General features: G+C 44.2%; 1 protein-coding gene across 15 annotated transcripts in view; it reads left to right on the top strand.

The window, feature by feature from the left end:
- Positions 1-25858, top strand: part of Foxp1 (forkhead box P1) — a 597317-nt gene that overhangs the window by 406631 nt on the left and 164828 nt on the right. The window contains exon 1 of one of the 15 annotated variants that reach the window (XM_029478354.2): positions 23856-24049. The exons of the other annotated variants lie outside the window; for them this stretch is intronic. The gene's annotated coding sequence lies outside the window, so the exon portion shown is untranslated. Of the gene's footprint in view, positions 1-23855; positions 24050-25858 lie in introns of those variants that run through there. 15 annotated transcript variants of the gene reach the window in all.

Genomic DNA, 25858 nt, shown 5'->3' on the forward strand with positions numbered 1-25858 from the left:
ATCTCTGGTTTTCTCTGGTTGTGAACTATAAACAGTACTTGCAAACTTCTTTCTGCCATTCCACATAGCACAATCGGTGGAGTGCTGTCCGGTTCTGTTAAGTTTCCTGTGTAGTCACTGGCATTGCATCTGCCATAGTTGCCATTACTAATGGATTTCTTTTCTGCTTACCGGAGGAAAGACAACAGACGTTGGAGCTGGGAAGGTCTGAGATGGCTGTTAGGGGAGAGTCCTGAGGACAGGATGAGAGAGAGCTCATGAGCACAGGAGAGGATACATCAGAGCTTGCCTCCATTGATCTACAGGCTGGCCTTACATATCCACTGCTGATGATGAGACGTCCCCCGGTGTTTTCTGGTGATCAGTGGCCCAGTCGACATAAGTGGAGCTCTGCCTCTAGTGAAAGACCTTGTCATACATTTCTTCTGGCAGGTTTATGTCCTCAGTCTTGAGGATACAGAGAAATAGTTTTTAAAAATTTCAGGGGTTGGTCTGTCTTCGTGAGATTGCTGGAAGCTCTTGAGATTACCCCTGTGTAAGCCAGGTGCGGTGGCACACGCCCTGAATTCCGGGGCTCAGGAGGCAGAGGCAGGCACATCTCCGTGACTTTGAGGCCAGCCTGGTCTATGGAGCGAGTTCCAGGAAGAAAGGAGCAAACAGTAGCTTTGGGGTCTGTGTCTACATGAACAAAATAAGCAAGACTCACTGTGTCCTTGTCTTCTTTCTCCATATTCACAGTCTCCTTCTACCCTTTTTCTTTCCTTCTTCTTGAACAAGGCAGCCTTCCAGTGATATTCTGGAGACCAGTGTTTATGCTAGTAATAGCTGCCAAGTTAATATAATAAAATATAGAGCAGAAAACATACACTCATTATAGTCCTTGCAAGAGCTTGAATATACTATTCAAGTTCCAGTCACATTTAAGCCCTTGGCTAAAGTATTTCTAGTTCATGCTTGGGGCACTGAAGTTGGAATCGTCATGTGTGCTAAGCAGGTAAATGAACCCAGATGTGATGCACGCTCAGGCCAGTGCCCTGACCCATTGAGGAAACTAGCTGGTATGTTGTCAGTAACTTCAAAACTTGGAGCCTGTTCTTGGCCAGCTGCCACGTTGTCCGTTTCTCCCGTCACTTTTCCACATAATGTATAACCCACTGCAGCCGTGGAAAGGTGAACTAGAAAGATGGCTAAAGACAGAGGAGATTGCTCAGTTGTTGAAAGCACTTGCTGTGGAAGTCTGAGGACCTGAGGTTGAATCCAAGCAACTACATAAAGCACTGAGTAAGGCTGAGTATGTCTTTAAGTCTAGCACTTGGAGTAGGGATGGGGGCCTTGCTGCCTGGTGGTGGTTCAGTGAGAGACCTCATCTCAGGGTAATAAGATGGAGAGAAATAAACAGGATACCCAGTGCCTCTGACCTGCATACATGCAACACCCCCATACATGTGTCCACACTTTTGTGGAACAAGACACAGAGAAGGAAAAAGAAAGAAGGAAAGATGGATCTATGAAACTCTACTAGATTCAGACAAACTGTCCTCCTAGGACGTTGCAAAAGAGGGTGGGGTGGGAGGCCCTAAGAGGGTACACCAGACTACCATATGAAGTTGTCAACAGAAGAGCCCCACATTACAAATGATATCTGTGGTCGGCTTATGTAAAGATTCATACCTGGAAAATGAGCATGGGACAGTGTTCGTTGGAGTGTAAATCTGGCTCGTCAGTTTAAATTATGGTCCTCCTTTTTGACAAAGAGGGGGAAACATAGTGACGATAATTCCCGTAGAGACCTTGAGGGTTAGAAATCTTTATTTTGGGAAGCTGGAGAATGCACTTATAGTTGAGGATTCGTTTCACTGACAGAGATCAGAAAAGGTCTTTCTGGATAAGGTACGTATTGAGTTTCAGGACTGTCCTCTTTTCTCCTCCTGCCAGACTGTCTGAAACTTATCTCACATATTGTGGTAAAAAGAGATGTGGTGGGGAGTTATATGAACTGCCTTGCTAAATGCATATCAGAAGGGGACTTTATTCCAGTTTAGTAGGTTTAATGATGTGATTTCCCATATTAAATCATAACTGTTTTTTTTTTAAAGAAAATAGAGTGCCCTGACTTGTCACTGCCCTAGTGTCCATCCCACTGCCTCCCTGGGGGTTGCTGATTTGACCCTATCTCACACCCAACCGTACTGTTGCTGTGGAAACGGGATGAGCCAGTGTCCAGCAATGGCCTTGGCCTTGGCAAACCCATGCTCTGCTTAGGAGTAGATGGCACTTCTGCCAATATCCAGATAGGAATAACTTTTCAGAATTAGATCCTAAAAGTCAGACGTGGTTCCAGTGTCTCTTGTCCCCTCTACTCCAGAGACCGAGACAGGAGGATGGTTTGAGACCAAAAGCTCAAGGCCAGCCTTGGCAATATCTTCAAAAAAAAAGAATGAAAGGGAGAGAGAGGAGGAGGAGGTGAGGAAGGGAGGAGGGATGATGGAGGGGAGGAAAGATTCATATCAAAGTGAGTACGATGCCTGGATCACTTAGGATTACATAATTTGCATATTGGATGTTTGTGTTTTAATAAAGCCTCATCACTGATTGTTTGGGTGACTGATTTTCAGTTCTTTTATTCTTTACACTTCACTAGTTCAAAACCAGGAGGAAGTAAAAAGGACAAACCTACCTGAATTGACCCCATGGGGTTGTTAGTTTGTTTCTTTGTTTTGTTTTTATATGAGTACACTGTAGAGCTGTCCTCAGACATACCAGAAGAGAGTATTGGGTCCCATTACAGATGGTTGTGAGCCACCATGTGGTTGCTGGGATTTGAACCTCTGGAAGAGCAGTCAGTGCTCTTTTTTTTTTTTTTCCGAGACAGGGTTTCTCTGTATAGCCCTGGCTGTCCTGGAACTCACTCTGAAGACCAGACTGGCCTCGAACACAGAAATCCACCTGCCTCTGCCTCCCGAGTGCTGGGATTAAAGGCGTGCACCACCACGCCCGCCTCAGTCAGTGCTCTTAACCACTGAGCCATCTCTCCATCCCAATTTTTTTGTTTGTTTTTGGTTTTAAGATTCTATTTTATTTTTATTTATGTATGTGAGTGTTTTTCCTCCTTGTGTGCTTACATATCTCAGGGGTGCAGTGCCCAGAGGCCAGAAGAGAGTGTTGGATACTCTGGAAGTAGAAGAGTCAGACACAGTGGTGAGCATGTGACATGGCTGGGAATTGAGTGGCCGGTGCTCTTAACTGCTAAGCCATCATTCCAGACCCTGCCTGCATGTTTGGATAAAAATGGATTTGTGGTTCTTGAACGCATATTTTTTTAGGCCAACTCTGACTTGTTTTGTCATGTACTGAGTTAGATGAAGATACACCACATTAGTAAGGAACCATCCATAGCTCTGTGTGTATGCACTGCCATTAAATGCCTCGTCCCGATAGCAGGAAATGCAGGACCTAGCTTTGTTGTTGTTGTTGTTTGTTTTGTTTTTGTTTTTGGGTTTTTTGTGGGTTGTTTTGTTTTGTTTTTTGAGACAGGGTTTCTCTGTGTAGCTCTTGCTATCCTGGAACTCACTCTGTAGACCAGGCTGGCCTCGAACTCAGAAATCCTCCTGTCTCTACCTCCCCAGTGCTGGGATTAAAGGTGTATGCCACCACTGCCAGGCAGAACTTAGCTTTTTTTAACCAAAATAATTGTTTCGTTGTCTGTGGTTCTTTGATGTAGCCTCACAGAATGTTCATAAATTACAGTCTGCAATGTAACTGCTCCTGCTTAACAGAGAGAAACTGAGGCTAGCATTCATGATGTAAGTAATTTGTTTGTGTCAAAAGGAAAACCAGGTCCTGGTTCAGTGGATGATGCTCTTAGAGCTTGCATGAGAACTGAAGTTTGGATTCTCAGAACCCCCATGAGAGCTTTGCAGTGGCCTGTAGTCCCAGCACTTGGAAGGCGAACCTGCTAGCTAGATAAGCCTGTGAATTCCAGGCTCAGCGAAAGACCCCGCCTACTCAAAATAAAATGTGGAGAAGGGTGAAGGAAAATGGCCAGTGCCAATGTGGGGTCTACACACACACACACACACACACACACACACACACACACACATATGCTGCCAGCACATGTGCATCTTTCATATCACATACATGTACACAAAAATTATTTCTCAGTGTTTTTAGAAGGAGAGATACCTTGCTGGTTTTTTCCTTAGTGTGCTGCAGGCTTTCTGGCAGTTAGGGGCCATGAACATGCGTTTTAGAAAGAAGTAGGGTAAGGAGAAAGAACAAATAAGAAAGGTACAAAATTCTTCGTACAGTAAGGTTGACTATTTTTAAAAATTTGAGACCTCTATGTTTTCTTTCATATTTGCTAAGTTTCTATTGAATCTTATGTCCTTATTTATTTATAATGATTTCTATATACCGTAAAAAGATCTAAGGCCTGGAATGCAAATATTTCCCTGTTACATGATTGTTAGTTATATTCAGCTTTAATGTGATTTTATTATAGTAGCTATTTCCACATGGTTGATGAGATTTTTGTAATTGTATTTGGAAATACAGTCTCACTTCTGAAATTACCTCTTTAAAAATTAAAAAACAAACAAACAAAATACCAAGCATAGTGGCACACACCTGTAATAATCCCAGTAGTCAAGGGGCTTCAGAAGTGGGGTAATGAATTGGAGGCTAGCAAGGGCTAGGCTCTGTCTAAAACACTAAACAAATTTTAGTGAAAAGACCAAGAGAATCTTCTTTAAGTCAACGCAAGTAAAGCTAGAATCTTAGACCCTCATTGCGAGTCTGGATAAAAGTGGATTGCAGTTCCTGAATGTGGTTTGTTTCATTTGTGTGTCCCATATAATTATCATTGGTTTGTTCAGACAATATTCATAGACAGAGATGAATAAGACCAGAAACATAACCCTTGTCCTAGGAAAGCTAGTGTCTGCGGCGGGCGGAGATGAAGAACCAGTTTAGGAAAGAGCCATGCGTGTTCCTAAACAGTGGGTTGTCTGGGGGCAGTGGAGCAGCAGTGTTCAGGTGTAGAGGACCGCGTAGAGAAGGAGGTCCACATCCAATCCTTCCCCCTCCCTTCAAGGGTTAGGGGTCTGTGCAGAAGGCGAGGTAGAAAGATTGTAGGAGTCAGAGGTGGTGGCTGACTCCAGGGAGACAGTGTCATCCAGACATAACAGGACTGGTGCAGGTGTGAACTCACAGAGACTGGAGCATGCATAAGACCTTCACAGGCTCAAACCAGACAGAACCCCAGTATGGAGAATGGGAGGTGGGCAAGCTCCACTCTGAAGACGCTTTTTTTTTTTTTTTGCAAGAAGAAGATAGAGCTGGAGTGTCTCAGCCCCCGAGAGAAGGATTTCTCCCAGCAGCCCGGGGGTCCCATGGGTCCCCATGCAGTGAAGGTCGTTCCTAGGAGAGAACAGAGCACGTGCATGGGAGAGAGGGTTATGACGACCACACAGTGGCAGGACCTTAATGGGTGCCTCCCAAGGTGAAGGCAGTGTGAGAAAGGCAAGTCCCTTCTATTGACCGCTGTGGGCTTTCACGCTCCTTTCCACAGACTTGCCCCAGTGCTATGGAAAGGAATTCTTTGGCTTATTTTATAAAGTTGGCCATCACTGGAGAACCTGGCCCATGTCTAGTCTTTTGCTCAACACGGAACCTCATCTCTAGCTATTGTATTTCTAAGCAGGGTCTTGGAACATGACATGAAACTGACATGATCAGTTTGCTCTTGGCAATTACATAAGACAAGGGCTCCTTATGTAGCCCAGGCTGGCCTAACCTTCTTGGTCTTGTAACCTCAGCTCTCTATTCTACCACACTGAGCCAAAGAAGAGATTCTCGAGGAGCTTGAAGAAAAGTAAAGAGAGGGTTACACACACACTCACACACACACACACACACACACACACACACACACACACACACACGGTGGGGAGGAAGGGAGGGAAGACTGTATACCCGCTTAGGACTGTGGTCGGTAGATTTAGGGTTGCATAGAGATTTCTGCAATGGTTAAGATCTACTTATCATGGCTACGGTGCCCAGCCATGCTGACTCTTAAAATCCATGCATTTTGAAACTGAACATCAAAGGTCTGCCACCAGTAAGGCCGGATGTGTAATCAATCACCTGGCTTGCTTGTTGCCAGCAGGTAGAGCCAGGCTTGCTGGTGTCAATGGCTGGCTCTCATTGTACCTGAGTAGTGGTGAGAGGAGAGGACATCTTAAAGGCCCTAGGAATGGAGACAGAGGCAGCCCTAGGCTTTTCTCTGCTTTGCTTCCCCTTGGTATTACAGCCAAAACATCCGCTCCACGCTGCAACTGCATGTCACATGCACAATGTAGGCATTTCAGTCTGCTCACTGCAAAACCATTCCCTCCTTAGATGGGCTGTTATTCACATTTTGACACATTTTAAACTCAAGGGTCTAAATTTCAAGGAAATGAGAGTCCCTTACAGAGCCCACCAACTCTTTTGAGTTGAAAGAGTAACTGGGGGAGGTATTGTTGCTATAATCCTCCTTTTTGTGGAGGTATGGGACATATTTTTTACATTCAATTTACTCAAACAGTGATTATATTAATTAATTAACCTTGCCCTTTATCCTACAAGCTCCTCCTTCCAGTGACACCCCAGTCTCAAGAGACAACCCTGTTTTCCTAGAAAATACCCAGGTTGAACTGGTTCCATGCCTGTGTGCTATCCAGTACATCCTGGAGAAAATGGCTACTCTTGCTAAGTCATTTTTTAATATAAGGAGGTCCATGTTTGGGCCTTGAAATTAATTTCCCTTATCTCACCATACAAATAGCCACAGTGGCTTCTTTGATTTATTACCTGGGATGGTTCAGTGGCACTAAAAACAGAGAACAAGAAGACATCACCTTTACGTGGCATCATTAGTCACAGCTTTAAGAGCATCGCCCTGAAGGGATGGCTTCCCCAGCCACTGAGGCCTTAGTTTGTCCTCCTCCTGTGTGCTGGAGACAGCAGCCCAGTCACAGAGCCTGCCTTGTACTGCTTATTTCCTGGTAATCTCTTCAAACAGCCATTCAGTCTTTCCTTACTGGCTTTATATAAAAGAATTTTATATAAAGTAAATGTATATATGTATATATGTAAATATAGTCCTCCATTAAAGTTGCGTTACCAACTGGGAGAAAATGTTGTTAAATCCCATCTTGTAAAAAAGGGACACATACACTAGATACAGTGCCCTGAGAACGCTGAAGAAAGAACTAACGAGTGGACAATTCATAGATGGCAGAGAACATGACCAGCCATTTACCAAAGTGCTATACTGAAGGTGTGTGAGCATATAAGGCCATAGGGAGCTGCACACATTGTAAGAGGCAGAGGGGCAGAGGGGCAGAGAGAGAGGCAGAGAGAGAGAGAGAGAGGCAGGAAGAGAGGCAAGGAGAGAGGCAGGGAGGCAGGGAGGCAGAGAGAGGCAGAGAGAGGCAGAGGCAGGGGAATCTCAGAGTTTGAGGCCTACCTGGTCTACATAGTGAGTTTCAGGCCAGCCAAAAATACATAGTTAGACCCTGTCTTGACAAATCAAAGCTATTCTTGGGGCTAGGAATGTAGCTTAGTTGGTAGAATGCCTGCCTGGCATGCAGGCAGCAGGAAGCCCTGCTTGGATTCAGTCTCCAGAATGACATAAAAGCAGGCACAGTGGTGGAAGTCTTTGATCCCAGCTCTCCTGAATTGGAAGCAGGAAGATGAGATCTTCAGGGTCTTTCTCAGCTACAGTAAGGCCAGACTGTGTTGTATGAGACCAGCCTCAAAAAAAAAAAAAAAAAAAAAAGTTATTTCTCTCTTTTTTTTTTTTTTTGGTTTTTCGAGACAGGGTTTCTCTGTATAGCCCTGGCTGTCCTGGAACTACCTCTGTAGACCAGGCTGGCCTCGAACTCAGAAATCCGCCTGCCTCTGCCTCCCGAGTGCTGGGATTAAAGGCATGTGCCACCACGCCCGGCTCAAAAGTTATTTCTCTTACTTTATGGTAATATCGTGATAGAGGACGGTGGAGATGATGTCATGGTGAAATTGATCCTTATGTGCTTACTGACATAGCTGGGTTAAAGGCTTCAGTGTGACAGCTGCAGCATCGGGAGACAGGATCTTGTGTCTTGCTGGTGGGAATGTAAGAGGGCATGGCCAATTTGGAAACGTTTCTTTAAAAAAGGAAAAAGGAGGGGGAGGAGAAGGAAAGAAAAGAGGAGGGGGAAGAGGAAGAGGAGGAAGAATGCTATCACATTGTCAAGCATTCATGCTCTAGGGTGTGTGTGTGTGTGTGTGTGTGTGTGTGTGTGTGTGTGTGTATGTAAATATATACAAAATAGTGTGTGAGACATCTTAAAGGCTTTGTGCAGAGTTGTCCCAAGCTGAAAACATCACAAACATTCTTCAGCGGATGAGCATGTGCAGGCACCCCAGGCCCCTCTACAAAGGGTTAATGCCAACAGGAATAGTACCAGGTCTGAATAACACTCAGACCCTGATCAGAACAGTCTTAGAGTACACTGGTGAGTAACAGCCGCTTGGAGTGTCACCTTTTCATTACTGTAACAAAATACCTGAGGAAAACAGATTAGAGCAGGAAGCTCTGTGCGTTCCTGGGCCTGTGGTGAGGCAGAACCTCACAGCTGGAACATGGGGCAGGGAAGGGTGGCTCACTTCAGAGCCCCTGGGAGGCTGAGAGGGAGGAAATGAAAGAAGAGAAAAGGGATAATGTCTGACTTCCCAGGCCTCACCCCTACTTCTTCCAACTAGATCCCATCTCCCAGGATTTCTGCCATCTCCCCATAATGCCATCAGGTGGCAAACTCACTGGGTGTACCCATGCATATGACATCCTTCAAAACTATAGTGATAGAGACTTTGTTGATGGTTGATAGGGGTGAGGGGAAGAGGGGAGAATGCAGCCGCGATGGGTATCAGAAGTGTGGAAGAAGGGAGTGAGTGGCCTTCTTATTCCCCCTGATAGTACTGGTAACCCTACAAGTGTGTCTGTGTATCAGGTCTTACACGATGTGCTCTTTCCTGCCAAGTCACCCTAGAGGTCTGAACTTCTGCACATGGTCTTTAATCTGCTTTTGCTTTCAATCACTGTGATACCTAGGACCCAAGAGAGCAAGTTAGGGAAGGAAAGGGTTCATTGGCTTCAGGTTATAATCTATCATTGAGGGAAGTCAAGGCAGGGCCCAGGAAGGGGACATGAGAGCAGGGGTAGCTGTGGAGACCACAGAGGATCACGGCTGCCTGGATTGCTGTCCTGGGCATTTCATGTCCCACCCTGGTGCCCCACGTCATCCTTCACTGGTGGCCTCTGGTCTGTCTTACATGCTCGGTAGTGAGGATCGGGGAACCTTACTCTACTGTTAATTGTCCCACTTGGTAGAGAGGCCCTGGAGTGAGGAGGTGCACATTAGGCGAGCCAGCCTTGGTCTTCAGTTACTGACATCTAATCTTGGATGTCATTGTCATTGACCCACTTGCTGAAATAGCTTACATTTTCTTTATCAGTGTGATGGTTTGTATATGCTTGGGCCAGGGAGTGGTGCTATCAGGAGGTGTGGCCTTGTTGGAGTAGGTGTGTCACTGTGGCTTTTAGACTTTCATGCTAGCTGCCTGGAAGTCAGTATTCTGCTAGCAGCCTTCAGATGAAGATGTAGAACTCTCAGCTCCTCCTGCACCATGCCTGCCTGGATGCTGCCATGTTCCTCACCTTGATGATAATGCACTGAACCTCTGAACCTGTAAGCCAGCCCCAATTAAATATTGTCCTTATAAGAGTTGCCTTGGTCATGGTATCTGTTCATGGCAGTAAAACCCTAACTAAGGCAATCAGGGAGGTCCTCTTTTCTGTTTTGTTCAAACTACTTGTTAAAAATCAGTAAAGGTTTTAAGTATTGAATGCACCTCAGGATGAAGAAGGAGAAGGATCTCTGAGTTCACGATCAGCTTGCTTTCTATATGGAGAACAGCCCAGGCTACATATAGAGAAAAAAAGGGGGAGGGAGATTTGAATAACTCCTCTCCTTGGGATTATATTCCAAGACTCTCAGTTGATAGTAGACATAATTCTTATCCTTGCATACTTTGTGCCTGTGATAGTTGATCTGTTAATTAGTGAAATGAAAGAAAGATCAATGCTATGGTAGTAAAATAGAATATTTTTAAGAGTGTGGTGGCATAAAAGTCATGCCTGCCTTTGTCAAGGGCTCTCAGATCCTTTCGCCTTTTCTTTTTTTTTTTTTTTTTTTTTTTTTGGTTTTTCGAGACAGGGTTTCTCTGTGTAGCCCTGGCTGTCCTGGAACTCACTTTGTAGACCAGGCTGGCCTCGAACTCAGAAATCCGCCTGCCTCTACCTCCCAAGTGCTGGGATTAAAGGCGTGCGCCACCACACCCGGCTCCTTTCGCCTTTTCTTATGTAGAGGAAGTCCGTTAGTGTTTCCTTTCGGCATATCCGTGCCAGGCTCACTGCTCTTGTGTTTGGGGGCTGTTAGTAAGTGATGTGAGGGTCTGGCAAGCACAAGCAGTATGATGTCATAGTAAATGAAATGGGTTCTCACCGAGGCTGATGGGCAGGTGGTGTATACAGCATGTCTACACTGGAAAGAGAGTATCCTTTCTCGGGTGGGGTGGAGCAAGATGCCCTGAGATTTCTTCACACTGCTGCAGTTAACATGCAGTTTGAGGTGTGTGAATTGCCCGTTCATTCAAAAAGAAAAAATAATCTCATAATTCATGAGTTATCTTTGACAAGTTCCTACTTAATATTTTTAGATGACTGTAGACTACAAATTACTGAACTGAAGGAAAGGCAGACATCAGATTCAGGGGCCTACCTATACCTCTCCTACTTGGAAATAAAGTGAAATTATAGGGCCACCTCTGACCGGAGCTGTGGCTCACTGTTTTCATCAGTTTGTGTGGTTATAGTATGCCCCTAAAAGGAATAATTGTTAGAATCCTTATTATAAATTCATTTTTTTACATATTACTGAGTACCATCTTCCAAATTTCTTTGAAGACAAATTTTTGGGTTGGGTTGGGCTGGGCCATAATAAAAGTAAAAAAAGAGCAGCAGGAACATGTACGTGGTTTCCCCAGGGCCCAAGGCATCTTTTAAGAAGCACCGTATATGTTTGAAATCACCAACTTCTCACCACAGCCGTAACAGGTGTTGTTAGAGCATCGTGTCCTCTCCCTACTTCACGTGTATGGAAAGCGGGGCCGAGTAGAGCACTCCCTTGCCTGCCTGCAGGGAAGATGGGCAGCATGGTCACTATCTCCCACCTACCTTCTCCTTTCCCAGGGAAATATCTTTTCCTACCCTGTGCGTGGGCTGTGGAAAACATCAAGAAGGGTTTATAGTGTCCTTTCTCTTCTGTAGCCAGAGATGATTTTGAATTTGTGCCTTGATCATTATTAGCATAGGTAATTAGAATAATTGGAAGAGGATGCTCATTATCTAGTGGCTCCTGAAGGAAATAGCACAAAATAAAACCCTATGCGGGGGCTGGGAGAGAGCTCTGTTGGGAGGGTACTCGCCCAGCACGCATGAAATGCTGGGCTCATCCTTGGCACTGTGCCAGCCAAAGTTGATGGCACATGCCTGTAATCCCAGCACTTTAGAGGAGGAGGCAGGAGCACTTTAGAGGTGGAGGCAGGAGGAGCAAGGTCAGCTTTGGCTACATAGTAGCTATGAGGCCAGCCCAGGCTACATGAGAGGCTACCTCAAACTCACAAAAACAAAATAACCCACATGGATTCTAAATTGCACCTACCAGAATGTCTTCACCTACCTCTTCTCCTGAGATGCTGTTCACCAAAAACATTTCTGTTGCTCCAATCTTACCGATGAGGGGAGTAAGGCGGGGGGTGGGGGTGGGGGGTGGGGGGAGGGGGCTAGAGACTGGCCTGGGCCGCAGCATTTTTCTGATACTTTAATGTGTGTCCTTGTTGCTACGTTCTATATTGCCACCAATATGGCAACTTGAACATGTCCTTGGTAGGTTGTGCTTGTGTAGGTCAGGAAGGCTATGTGCTTAGGAGATCAGCAGACATAGGTGAAGGTCTTCGCTGGCTTGGGTTCTTGCTGAAGATTGTTTGGTACAGAGGTATGGACTTCATGGTTGAAGGACTAAGGTTCTGATTCCCTTGCTGATCGTTAACTTGATCCAAGGCTGCACACATCTTTAGAGTCTCCTATCATCTCTTGCCCCATGACCAGCTCATCACAAAGCCAGTGACAGTGCATCCGATCTTTCTTGCACTTCTGATCTCTGACATCTTCCGTCTCTGATCTCCAAATGCCAGTTGAAAGGGTTCACGTGATGCTGAGGGCCCCTTCAGATAAGCTCCTATCTCACGGCCTGCTGATCTATGGCCTTGTTTACAGCCACTGATTCCCTCAGCATCAACACCTCTATTATGACTGACAAACTTCCTGGGAAGGGGTGGCAACCTGTCCTGGAGGTCTGAATGTGCACGTAGGCTCATTTTAGAATTCTGCCTACCCTGTTACATGGTGACTTGAACAAAGGTAAAGACAGAAACAAGAGCTAGCCTGAGCTGTTTATGTTACCATAGTTAATATGTAAATGCTTTGATAATTTTAGGAAGTGTTTCGGTTTCTGCCATCAAGATGTGTTTTGCACTTACTAGACCATTTAATAATATGCATATTTGTGACTTGTGTGTGCCTGTGTGTTCTAAGAGAACAAGACATTGTATTAGTTGACTGGAGAGTGGTATATCACTAACTGTTTAGTAAGCGTCTCCTTTCTTTGTTATCTCTGTTCCAGCTCCCAGGACCTTCCCTCTGCTTCTTTTCTTGTCTGGTTCTTTCTCTGCTCTATCTTAACTATCACCTGCTCATAGATGAATTCCCAGATGACTTAATGCCATTAGGGTAAAATCCAGGCAGTGGTTCAAGTTGTTCTTGGAGTGTGGTTCTCTTATCTTTCTTAGTAGCAGGTCTCTGCCTGCATCTTCGCTCTCACTCCAGCTGGACTGTGTGGGGTGTCAAGAAAGGAAGGTTCAGCTCTGTCCCTTCTTATCGCGAAGGCCCATGCTCCGCACGCAGTAGATACGAAGCCTTCTGTGATTGATGACCTGTGAATTCAGAGGACTCCAGCACTGGAGAATGGTTAATGTTACCATGTGCTGCTAGAATCTGAAGCTAAGGCACTCATGAGGTCATTGCTAAAGCAGTTACTGTTTGACAAGAACCTGGTTGACAATCATAAAACACTCAGAGATGGAGACTCTGCAGATGGACGTTGAGGGGAACAGGGTCTACATTGTGCTACAGAACTTGGGGTGCCCCCAGGAAGGAGGCAGGTGGTGAGCCTAAGTATCTTGGGTTGGCCCATGGTTCATAGCACCAATTCTACTATTTTTTTTTTCTTCAAGAAAAGGTATTATTCTCTAGTCCAGACTCTCCTTCAACTCACCAAGTTGGCCTTGAACCTGCTGTCCTCCCACCTGGGCCTCTCAAGTGCTAGGATTATAGGTACTTTGTATTCAGAGTTTTCAGTGCCCTACCTCAGACACCCTGTCTCCTTTCATTCATGGTTTGCTTCTTGAGGAAGCCATAGCAAAGGCCCACAGAAAAGCTGTGGAGAGCTCTGGAGCCCACCATCTTAGTACCCTTAGCTGAACCTGAACGCAGTGCCACCCTCTGGGAAGTAAGCATTCAAACCCATGAGCCCAGCCAGACCCCGATTTCCTCTGAAAACTGGAGAGATGATTCCCACCGTGCAGGCTAGGAGGATAGTGAACACAAATTCTTGATGCATTCTTGAGCCTAAAAGATACTCTTAACATGATGATTAAACTGAACTCTCTTAAGAATGGCTCTGCACATCTGGAATGGGGTGCAGATATTCATTTTAACAGCAGATCGTTTTAAAGTCTGCAGTAGATGATAAGATTGCTAGAAACACTCTGCTCTAGCTCCTAGCACCTTCCTTCCGCTGCGTTTTGATGCTCTGTTTAATTGATTTTTCCCTCCTTATAAGTTAAATAGGGACTGCCTATGTTCACATCTTTCGTAGATAAGCACATTTCACAGTGACACAACGTGGAGCAAAGCTTATCTGACTTTCTTTATGATTCAGAAGGCACTTTGGAACCTGTAAGGCCTCTGGGTTTTTACTAGGAACTCCAGTTAGCATTTTATTGTAGCTGTTCAGCAGCATTGGTTTTTAGCCAGCTTGGAAAGCAACCTTTACCTCTCTTCCTTTTCCCATTCATTGTAACAGGTGCTCTAAAAATAGTCAGGTTCAGTAATTCCAGACCAGCTTGCTTCTGCCAGACCCCAAGACACTTGGTCAACATCACTGGGTTGTAGACCTGCATGCCTTGGCCAGTGATGGAGAGGACTTGAACTAGCAGATGTAGCACCATGATGCTGGAGACTAGTCCTCAGGGATTGCCATTGCTTTTAAAGGATTAGAATTTGTTCCAGTGTGGTCAGGCCGGGAGCCGGCTGAGGCCACCATTCTTCCCTAGAATAATGGTGGAATTGACCACCGAGGTTACCTTCTCCCAATTTTTTTTTTTTAATTCCAACACTCTCGGCCAGTGGCTCTCAAATCTTCCTATGCTGAGACCCCTTAATACAGTTCTTCATGTGGTGGTGACCTCCGACTGTTAAATTATTTTCGATGCTACTTTATAACTTCAATTTTGCTGCTGTACATATCTGACATGTGGGATATCTGATGTGTCACCTCTGGAAAGGTGTTTGACCGGTCACAACTCACCAGTTGAAAAACCACTGCTTTAAAGGGACACAGTCAGTACATTCATTCTCACAACAGGTTGGACATTTTTAGCAAATCTGATGTGGCAAGAATGGAGGGAACTTTGGGTGTAAATATCTGTTGTGGGTGTCATTCCCACACAGGGCACTATGTTGCTACTGGTGCCTTTCTTCTGCTGGCCTTTTTACTTCTCAGAGTGTGATTTAGAGAAACCTGTAGTGCCGGTTGTTACTGTAGCTAGAGTGAGAGCCCAGTCTGGGATGAATCCTGTCCATGTGCCTTCCATACCACAGGACCTGTGAGACTGCTGTTCCCCCAGTCATCTGAGGATGGGGACCATCTACATGGCCTGCTACAGAGCTCTTCATACGCCCAGTTTCTCCTCTAAACTGGAGCTGGCTACTGCTCAGGTCGAAAGGAAATGTCTGGTGCATGGGAAATAAATTTAAACCATGAGCAAATGCTTGCATTCTTATTTTTATTTGAACCAAAATTAATATTCAAATTTTGGAATGCCGTTTTCAGAGATGCTGGCATTATTTGGTTAGATTTTGAGGTGAAGTATATGAAAGTGATTATAGATAATAAATACCTTTTTTAAGAAATACTTATTGCAGAGGCAGTTTTTCCACTGTTAATGAGGGCAATTTGACTTGGTTGAGGGATTGCAGTTCTTAAGAATTAATGCAGTAATCCAATTCAAAGATTTAAAGAGATCTCAGATTTTTCACAGGTCGCGTGCTAGCGAATGTGCTGCTATCGGATAGCAGCTAATGGGCTTGAACGCCAGCCTGTCATTTACTGTTTCTCTCCGCCGCGCAGCAGCTTTGCCCTTGGTAGGGAGTGTACTTCTCCAGGCAGGTTATTTAGAAGTGTGGTGTATTTGTAACACTTTGGAGAGAGTGTTCTATTACCCAAAGCCTCTAATGACTAGGAAAACTGGGGGTTATCTTTCTTAATTACATGTTTGAAACCAAATTGCTGAAGGTCTGATGAATACTGGGCTCAGAGGAGCTGCCTCCTTGCCTTCATTTTCCTATGAGGTCCTTTTATTTTATTATTTATTTGATATATATTTAAAAAAAAAACGAATTCACGTATCATTGTATTCACGCGTGTGGGTTAATTTTCACGAATGCAAAGGTTGCAGGCGTTATGGTCCTAGCTTTGCATTTTTGATAATGGTGTATTTATTAACAGCTAACTCTGTTCTGTGAAGGCTTATTTGTAAAGGATGGTGCAAAGTGCCCCTAGTTCCTGATCCTATTATGTTCCGAAATCTCAAGAATTCCATTTGAAGGCAATTAGAAGCATTCAAGTCTCCCCAAGTGTGTTGTTCCCTGCTGTTCTGCGAGCACAAGGACCTTTGTTCTTTAATTAGAGAGAGGACTAGAGCTCATTAATTGTTGTTTCATGCAGTATCCAACAAGAGGCAACAATGCATTGCAAGGTGAAGTCCACCTGTACCAGGGTGGCTCCCCGGTTCACCAGGCTGTGAAAAGATAAATGGATAGTAAGGGGTCTCTGACGGGCTCTTCCTCTGACCTGAACTTTTCTCAAGTACCTAGCTGGCTGTTTATCAATCTTGAAAAAAAAATGTCTTCTAGATGCCAGGAGGCATCCCAGCTTCTGTAGAAATCTAGAACTTTTGTTGAAAGCCTATCTTCTTCCAGAAAGCAAGCCAGCTAGGATCTCTTTGCGGCTTCTTAGTATGTTTGTGAACACTGCCTGGAAGCCTTAGAGCCCACTGAATATGGGTGCATTGTTAAGAAACTTCCCAGAAACAGTTACTGCAATAATTTGTAGACCAGTTTTTACTGCTACCATAGCCAGAGGGTCTACAAAGGAAATCAGAAGGCCTATGTTGCAGCAGTTACGACAGAAGGTTCCAATTCCCACAGAAGCAGGCGTGTCTTCTGTATCCAGGAAGCCCCCACCTCTAGACGGATCCCCAGTGCGCATGACTGATGGATATCAAGGTTGCAGGGAAGAGGAAAGATGAGCAACTTTATCTCCACAAAAACATCTCAGACATCACTGAATGGATAAGGTTTTTCTGGGACTGGGCTAGGGTGGGCTGTTGGGGATGTCTTGAAATAAAAGGCTATGGAGAATCAGATATGGGGGCATGAAATTGGGCAGGGGAGCAGTGAGTTTCATGTTCCTCTCCATTCTCCCTGAGAAGGGGTCATCTGTCTGTCAGGTGGCTAACTCCAGAAGGACTCGGAATACTGAGCTTTGGTGAGGTCTCCACTATCAAAGCCCCTTAACAATTCTCCCATCAGTGTTTGATCTCTCCTTCCACCTTTGCTGAAGCATGAATTGCTTGTGGAGCCATAAAGCTCATGGAAGACATTGTTAACAAGAGGGCTTTGCTTCATAAAAGAAACAGGGACCTGGGTACTGGAGGCCTGGCATCCCAGAAAAGGTGAATATAGAAACCAAAATCTCTCCCTCAGATTCCCTACCTGTTAAGGAGGTACATCTAACTTGCTATGTATGGGTTTTTTTTTTTCTACCAGTAATCTGTTTTTTTTTTAATGTTGTATTTCTGGGGGAAAGAAAAATAGATTTTAAAATGTAAAAACCTGTTCTTCAATTGAGTATGCAAAAATCTCATTGCAGTATTTATTCCAAACCTGCTCTCATAATGTTCAGTCAAGGAGAAAACAGCGAAAAACAGTTGTTGATGGACTTAGCTCAGAACTGGATTAAATAAGCATTAGTCTACTGGAGCTGATTACAGGAATATGAAAATGCGGTATCTTAATGGTACATATTTTTATGTGGCAGCTCAGTTGCCTTTCATTTTGCAGCTAATATGTCTATTCTTATGAGTCATTTACTTCCTTAATTACCTTTTGCAGGCAAGGCACCATGGTATATTAATGTGAATGATTTTTACTGCCAGTTTATCATACAATGCCCCAGAAGTTGAAAGGCGTAATTGACTTGGAAGAACAGCTCGTGAAGGAAACAATATTTAGTTGACAGTTTTCCTTGTACTCTCTGTTGACGTTTATGAGTTTACACTATGCTAAAGGAGTCATAAACACAATTTTCTTTCAATAACAGCAAAGGGTAGCTTCTAAAATACATTTGTGGAAAACACATTTGTTCATTTCTTGAATAATAGGAAAATAACACATTTCCAGTGATAAGACCTCTCCGATTGCCAATTGAATTAAACCTTTGAAGGTATATTTATAACCTGTCTCCCAGCATTAGAAGAGACTAGGATTTGGTGGGGGATTGAATCGGCTTAATGAATATTTAAATTATACACAGATTTGGGTAAGTCATATTTAAATCTAGGTGTTTGGGGTGAGACTGAGCAGCCCTGCCAGCTTCCTGAATAAAAGGGAGGCGGGAAGAGAGCTTGGGAATTGGGAATTGTCTGGAAGATTCTTCTCTCTGAAGGGAAAGAAAGTCTGTCACTACATTTTGGGAAAATACAAGAAGGCACAATGAGGGCAACTCCTTATAAGGTCTGGACTTTGAACAGTTAAAATAAGCCTCCAGTAGCTTTCCCTAGCTCTGCAGCCTGCAAGGATGGCTTCTCCTGAACTCCACTTGGCAGGTTCTGCCTTCAGCCTGCTTCTGCAGGTTCCCCCCCCCCCCACACACACACACACCCGGGCCTGTGCAGACTCTAGTTTTGGCACATCGGTTCAGAGGGAGTTAAACTTTGTCAGGGTTTTCTGGATTGTTTGCAGTTCAGTCCTGTGCAACATAATGAAAGTTTTCTAGCCATCTGTTGTTGAGCTGGCGGTGAGCAAGGCCAGTATATCCAAACAAAGTCCTGGCCGCTGTAAACTGAACCTGTCAGCTTAGCATAGCTCTGCTGACCCTTCCAGCTCACAGGGCAGCCCTTGGTACCAGGCACTCATTGCTGAGAGCTTTCAAAGGGGAACTATTTTGGGGGTAGGCAACGGGGCCTGTTTACTTTCCCCTCTGTGTACCTCTCGCTGGCTTGGACTAGTTTATACTTAGTGTTTAAATGGATACTTCTCCTCCCTCCTTTTTCAGAGGAAGGACTGACTTCTTGCCAAGGGATTTCACTTTTAGGAAAGGGTGTAAACGTTGATAAATACATGTGAGGCGGTGATGGTTCAAAGGGATATTTTATGCAAGTATTTTGGTTTCATTAGTTTGTCTCCAATGTTTGGGAAACAAATCACCCAGGCAAAGAAACTCCTGGGTTTATCACACAGCTTATAGCATTTAAAACTGTTTATGGCTTTGAAAGGACTTCTTATTCCTTTTTTTTTTTTTTGGTTTCTTTCTGAAATTTGTATTTCATCGTCCTGAGCTAATGCCCAACATTACTTGGCTAAGCAGAACTTACACAATGCTCCCTGCTCTATGGGAGAGCAACCTCCTTGTCTGTACTCATTTATTTACAGTGTATGTCTTTTGCCTCAAATTACGTAGCTTAACCTTAAAACCTTTGTGTAATTTTCTGGCACCTTTTCCCTTCTGCAGCAGTGAACTCTTCTTGACTGTATATGAACTATCCTTAGACCCATGGATCCCGTTTGTAAGCATGTGTATGTACATTTGGACATGGATATCTGTATATGTACACACCCAATGACTTACATAGCTATGTGTATATCTATTGCATATATAAAGACTATTTAGTCATCTTTATAAACCTGTTCCTACTTGACCTTTGTGGCTTAGTGACTGTGACATACACTTACTTTCTGTCATGCACTGATTTCTTTTTGTGCCTTCCATTAGAAGTCAGCCATGGGGAGCTGTCACCAAACCTCGGTGTCCATTTCAAGCCATTAAAACATCCAGGGAATGTGGCCACCACTGTTGAAATGGCCACTCCGAAGGACTTCTTAGTTCCTATTAACGAGAAGCAGATCCCAAGGTCACATGGCCAAAGGAGAGGCAGGAGGGAGATGCACACTCATACACAGCACCTGTGGAAAGGGGCCGAGACGCTACAGTCAAAGAATGTGCAAGAGACCGGAAGTCACAAGTGGGGGTGAGGCACACTTAAGCCCTCCCTTCTAAGACAGTGGAGTGTTACACTAGTGAACAAATATGCAATTTAGAATTTAAAATGAATGTGCTTATTTAAAAATACCATGGAATTCTTATCTGTTTAGAAGGTAGCTGACATGTAAAGTGCTCTTTCTGTTTTTATTTTCCCAAGTGTAGTGTTTTGGGTGGAAATGTCAGGAATTGGATAGTAACCTTGGTGTTTAGGATACTGCCTTTTGGAACATGACGTTGTATTTGGTTGTGTGTCCTTATTATTATTTTTTTAGAGGAGGCCTGCTTTAAGAGGTCATCTATTAACTGTGTTCTTGCTGTCTTAAACTCAGCCCTTCTGTCTATTAAAATCAAACCACTATGTAAACATTCCACTGTTGTTCTTAGTCTCCTCAATGGCCACGGGGATCGGGTTTCACCTGCCTGCACATCTTCAAGCAATTAAAGCAATTAGTGAAGCCATTTCACATTCAAAGACTCAAGGTCTATGGTGACATTCAAGTCCAGCAGAAGTCTGAAAGGGGGAAAGGACAGGCCTGAAGCGTGGCTACCATTCCATGGCCCTGAGCAGACAATCTCCCCACTAAAAATGGTAGCTCTTTAATGGTGTTATTATGAGGTTTTTAAATGACATCTCAAAAGTTGTTTACATCAAAAAAGCCCAACAGTCATTTAATTATACTAATGAAGGCCTTCTTACTTGGCAGAATTTTTTTTTTAAAAGACCTTTAATATCCAAAGAAATGGAATGTTACTTCTTGCATCAAAGTGGAGGCAATTGCATTCTTTGTGAAGGAAAAATTTATTTTCTAATCTATATGGGAAATGCATTTCACTTTTATGGCAAACCTCCCTTGTTTGGGGGTAAATTACAATCACGTGGAATATCAAAGTCTTAAAGTTTGGGGAGAAAATGTTGAAAGCAACTTCTTTGTCCTTTTGTTGTTGGTGTCAGGGAATAGCAGAGGAAACTGGCTCGTCTGAGCCAGTGCAATTTAAAGCAAAGGTTCAGGCCTGAATATATGACATTCCATGGAATGGGGCAGAGGTGACCTGAGAAAAACAGCTTAGCCTCTGGAATGGAATGTGCTGTTTGTTTTTTTGTTTGCTTGTTGTCTTGGGAATGTAAGCGAAATCGTTTTAGTGTAACCTGGAAACTATGTCCACAACATGTCATGCTGCTTTGAATGAAGAATTTGTTTTGACAAAATAAATATAAACATGTTTTGACTTAAAGGGGATTCTTGTTGTAAAAGTAGGAAAATATTTACAAACAGTGTGAATGTATAACGTGTTTTGACTGTGAGCAAAACAGAAAAATATTTATATTAAAAAATGTGCAAAATATTTACCCCAAAGTCAAACACATGGCAAACCTGATATACCATGTGTTGACACACCCAAAGAGTTTAAAAACTGAACCTGGACAGTGGCCCCAAGGATTGTACTGCCATGCTCCTCTAAGACATGCCATCTAGAACTCTGGGCCTATCCTGTTGCAAAGGGACTTTGAGACTGGCCCGTGTGTTAGGGTTAGGGGCTAGGGGTTAGGGTTAGGTTGGGCGCCATTGCTGAATTCACACATGCCTACCAGTGCTAGCCACTGGCCAGTGTTCCCAAGTGCTTTCTGGAGTTTCCAACAGTGTCATCCTCCTGGCTATAGCTCAAGGAACCTCTTGGATCACCCTCACCATACAGGATTCCCTAGCAAAAGCCTGAAGCATTTCCTCCTCGAGGGTCTCTATCCAGCTCTTTGAGATGATAAGACTACCGTAATCTTTATAATAGCACAGTTTCATAGGGAATGTTTTTATGAGTACAGTGAGCACAGTTTGAAAGGCAGATCTTATGTGGCTATTCTAACTGCTGAGGAAGGGCCTCACAGTCTACCAGCCTTGCTCCTCATAGTTTGTCTTCACAGTTCTATCTCGGTTATCCAGGAATCCTGTTGGTACAAGGCAAACTGTAAACTCATTACAACTTGGAAAATTGTGTTGTGCATTTTTAAAAACATATTTTATTGTGTGCTTGCTATGGACAGCAGGGAGAGGGAGGCAGCAATAATTAAAAATCCTAGCATCTTATGAAAAAGTGAATCTCACTTCTTCAGTCACAGAAGAAACAATTCCAAAAGAAGCACAGGGTAGATTGTGTAGAATTCCATTGTCCTTTAATCAGTCTGGTTCTGCCATTTCCCTTTCAGTGTTTATTAATAAACAACTCAAGCACAGAACTGTTCAAAGATGTCCTTTTCTGTTGTTATAGGCATCGACTTTAATTAAAACGAAATATCATTTTAAGAAAAATGTACGCCTCTAAGAAAAAGTCCTTTAAAATTCTTTATGCCCATGAAGTAGTCCTTGCAATAATCCCTTTAAGAAACTGGCTCAGATGGCATCACAGCTCCTAGGGATGAAACAGTGACATACCTCTGGGACTGAAGGAATCTGACCATGTGCATGACTGCAGGTGGGGCTCTTGCAGTCAGTCCCTTGCCTCAGCATCTTAGAGTGTTAGTTCCATTCCAAGTTGGCTTATACAGGAGCCTTCTGACTGACCACCTCCCCTGGGCCAGCCTGGGTCCTCTCCTCTGCTACTTCTGGGAACAGAAAGAGCGTGGCAGTGCAGTGTAGCATGGGGAAGCCTGGGCATGTGCCGTCCTTTTTCCCCTGCCCCTTGAAGCACATTGTTAGCAAATCCTTTGTAACCTCTGCAAATGGAGCAGCCCAGTTAGAGAAGGAACTCTGCTTTGGACGCTCCACCCTCATGCAGGGAAGAGGCAGACTTGGAGGCTCAAGAGGGAGGTGAGGCAGAAAACCCAGATTGATCCCATTCCCCCATTCCGCACCCCCTTCCCCTCATCCCGTTTCTGTGATCTGCCTTTTGAACTGTTTTTGTGGCTGATCAGTTCCACCTAATATGTCTCTTGATTTCTGCTATTGTAATACTCGGGCGACATGCTGTTCTCTTCATTTCTGTAAGCTTTAGATGCTTCTGCCTGTCATATTCTGGCGGTTTATCTTCAGCGTCTGGATTTGCTTTCAGACTTGAATGTCTATCAAGCTGCCATTGCTTTGAATGTGAGATCAAAAGAAGATGAATTCCAGTAAAGAAAAAAAAAATTTTTTTTTCCCTTCTATGAAGAAAAGATCGGGGCCTATGTAAACACCTCCCTGACAGCTCCCAATGAGTTATTTTAGCCGAGTATTAGCACCTGCCTGACAGGCAGGCCGGCGTTCCATGCTTAATAACAAATCAGATGCTTCTGTGGCAGGGGAACTCAGCCACAAGAGCAATACATTTTAGGAAGGAAGCCTTCCGCTGCTATCTCCTCGTTTCCAATTGAATGTGGCTGTTCCACTCTTCCTCCCAGTTTTCAAGCTGACCTGCTAACCTCCCGTGGTTCACTTTTTTTTTTTTTTATGGTACCTGTCAGGTTCTACTGGTGACTGAAGACAGGACCTTGATAATCAGTTTAGGACAGGGTAAGGAAGTGGGCAACTGGGTGCCGTGCGGTACCCAGGTAGTTTCCCTGATAGCAGAGGAGATGAATAGAGAGGAAAGACAATCAAACCAGAGAGAGGGCACATCCCTGGGAAGCTGGATGATGTGAGCTTTAAAAGTGTATGTGACCAAAATCCTCTAAGGTCGCAAGATCTGGATTCTCTCTCTCTCTCTCTCTCTCTCTCTCTCTCTCTCTCATACTGTCTATGTAAATGTCACCACAAAAATATCTCAAGAGCAGGTTTCCTGAAGGCCTGTTGGTGGGTGCTTGCCTGCGTGCAGGAGCTGTGTTTGGCTAGGGTTTGGTCGACAGGGCACACCGTGTGTGCTGTGTCCCTGCTTGCTACCCTGGAGTGAGTTAGGTGTGTTGAACATTAATAGATTTTCTTTAAGTGCTCTCTGCAACTTTGAAAATTACCTGCAAGCTCCAACTGATCTTCCAGCTTTGAAAGTGAAGAATTACTTGAGGAATTCTTGTGGTTTCCTTGTCATTGAGTGAGAGGCCAGGCAGCTACTGTGGAGACGAACCTCCCCGAGGTTGCCTACAAAGGGCAGTGTTCCAGTGTGTTCTCTCCTCGAGTGTGCTTCAGCGCTCAGCACTTCCTGTTTATTCAAACATCTCTTTTACCACTCGGCAAACCCCCGCTTCACAGAAACAGCCAGAGCCCATCCACAGCAAGACGGAACTGCAAAGGCAGACGGTACAGATTCACTCCCTCCAACTCTTCATTTTCTCTGTAAGTGTCCTGGTGGGGGCAGGGGGAGAACATTTTCAATGGGCTAAATAAACTTCTAAGCTCGAATCTTTGCTTGGGCAGACAAGCTGTAAAGGGGAAAATGAGATGCTTCAACTTGTTTACTGTGTTTCCTTCCCGAGCTCCTCTCTCCATCTAAGCTTTTTTTTTTTTCCTTCGTCATCTTTTTCTTCCTTTTTTTTTTTTTTTTTTTTTCCCATAGAGATCTGAGAGGAGGGAATCCTGCTAACTCCTTGTTAATTCTCTCTTGATTTCACATGTGGCCTTGGCTCTGAGCAGGAAGAATCAGCCAGTGTTGCCAGACACTTCCACGGGCTGAACGTAGCCTGTAACTTTCCCTCTGCGTGCCTGTATGTGCCGCCCGCCCGCTTCTTTTCTTCCTGTTATGCTATCTCAAGTTCTGAGAGAGTGTGGGGACAGTGCCTGTGACACTCTGCAGAGTTGTCCTCGGGGGTTGACATCATGACACCGTCATCACGGGCGAGTCGGTCTTGATAATATTTGTACCAATTTCATGCCAATAAAAGTCAGACTGCCGAAACACGCACGGTCATTATCTCATTCATATTACTATTGTTTAATCGGAGAAGGCTGTGAAGGGAGAGAGACAGCCTGCCTTGCTTCCAGCAGTGGCTGTTAACTTTGATATCAGACCCTCTTCTGACCATTTTCACTGTGGGTAATTGGGGTGGCAGCAAGCTCAGGCACTGGGGTTGGCAGAGCCATGTTACTCTAGGGCTCTTCAGGAGAAATGACTTTCAAACACATGGTATGAGCTTTTTAAAAATGGTTGCACCTTTTCCTGCCCTGGTCCACCCTCTGGCCTTTCTTCCCTCCCTCTCCACCCCTCTCCCCCTGTTCTTCAGCTTCACTGTAATTGGCAAGCCAGGTGCTATTTTTTTTTTAAGCTATGTACTGATGAGGGAATAGACAGGAAGTAGAAAATTGGCTCTTTTGATCTTAAGAGAATTGCTATTATTCTGAACTTGCTTAGTCCTCAGACTAAATATCCATAAACTTCAATGTTTTCAACAGTATCTGTTAGGCTAGAGAAAGAAATAGAATTTTCATACTTGTCCAGACCATCTAATAGGAGAAACAGCCACACAAATAAACAAGTCTCGGTTTCTGTGTGTACTGCTGTGTCTGAGATGGCTGTTTTTAATGTCCAGAAGTTGTTCTGCTTTGCGAGGGGGAGAGGGGCGCTGTTTGTGACTGCCTTAAGGACAATTTGTTTAACAGTAGGAGTAATTGTGGGGAAGGTGGAAAGAGTGAGCTGGGCTATTTACTCAGATGGTGGAGTAGGTGTGGGGGCCGAGCAGCAGTGTGGGAACAGTGGGCCGCTCAGCCTGCTATCTCAGCCTGCTTGATGACCGGCGCATTTCCCAGCTCGCTGGTTCTGTTTTTTCTGGATGGCATGTTTGATTATTTATCAGAAGGGAAGGGAGGCGGTGAGGCAAATAAACATGTGACCAACGTCTGTTTTGTTTTCCACTCTGAAAGCCATGCCCTTTACCAGATACACAGAAAATAATAAATGCATTGTTTTAGCATAAAAGGAAATTATACATGTCCATTTTTTTTTAAAAAGACAACTGAGTTAACCCTTTAGACTCAGGAGCTTGCTCTCTCTTTCCTTCCTTCCTTCCTTCTGTCTGTCTGTCTGTCTGTCTTTTAAATTTCCTTCTGATACTTTGCCATGCTTCGTAATAAGAATGAATGTATTGTTATGTATGGATACAGTTTCTCGGGATGATTTGTTCAGTGGTTTGTAGATGCCTTCTTCAGTGG

The sequence above is a fragment of the Mus caroli genome, unplaced genomic scaffold (genome assembly GCF_978045245.1).
Source record: "Mus caroli unplaced genomic scaffold, Mus_caroli_1 scaffold_7, whole genome shotgun sequence".
Lineage (NCBI taxonomy): Eukaryota > Metazoa > Chordata > Mammalia > Rodentia > Muridae > Mus > Mus caroli.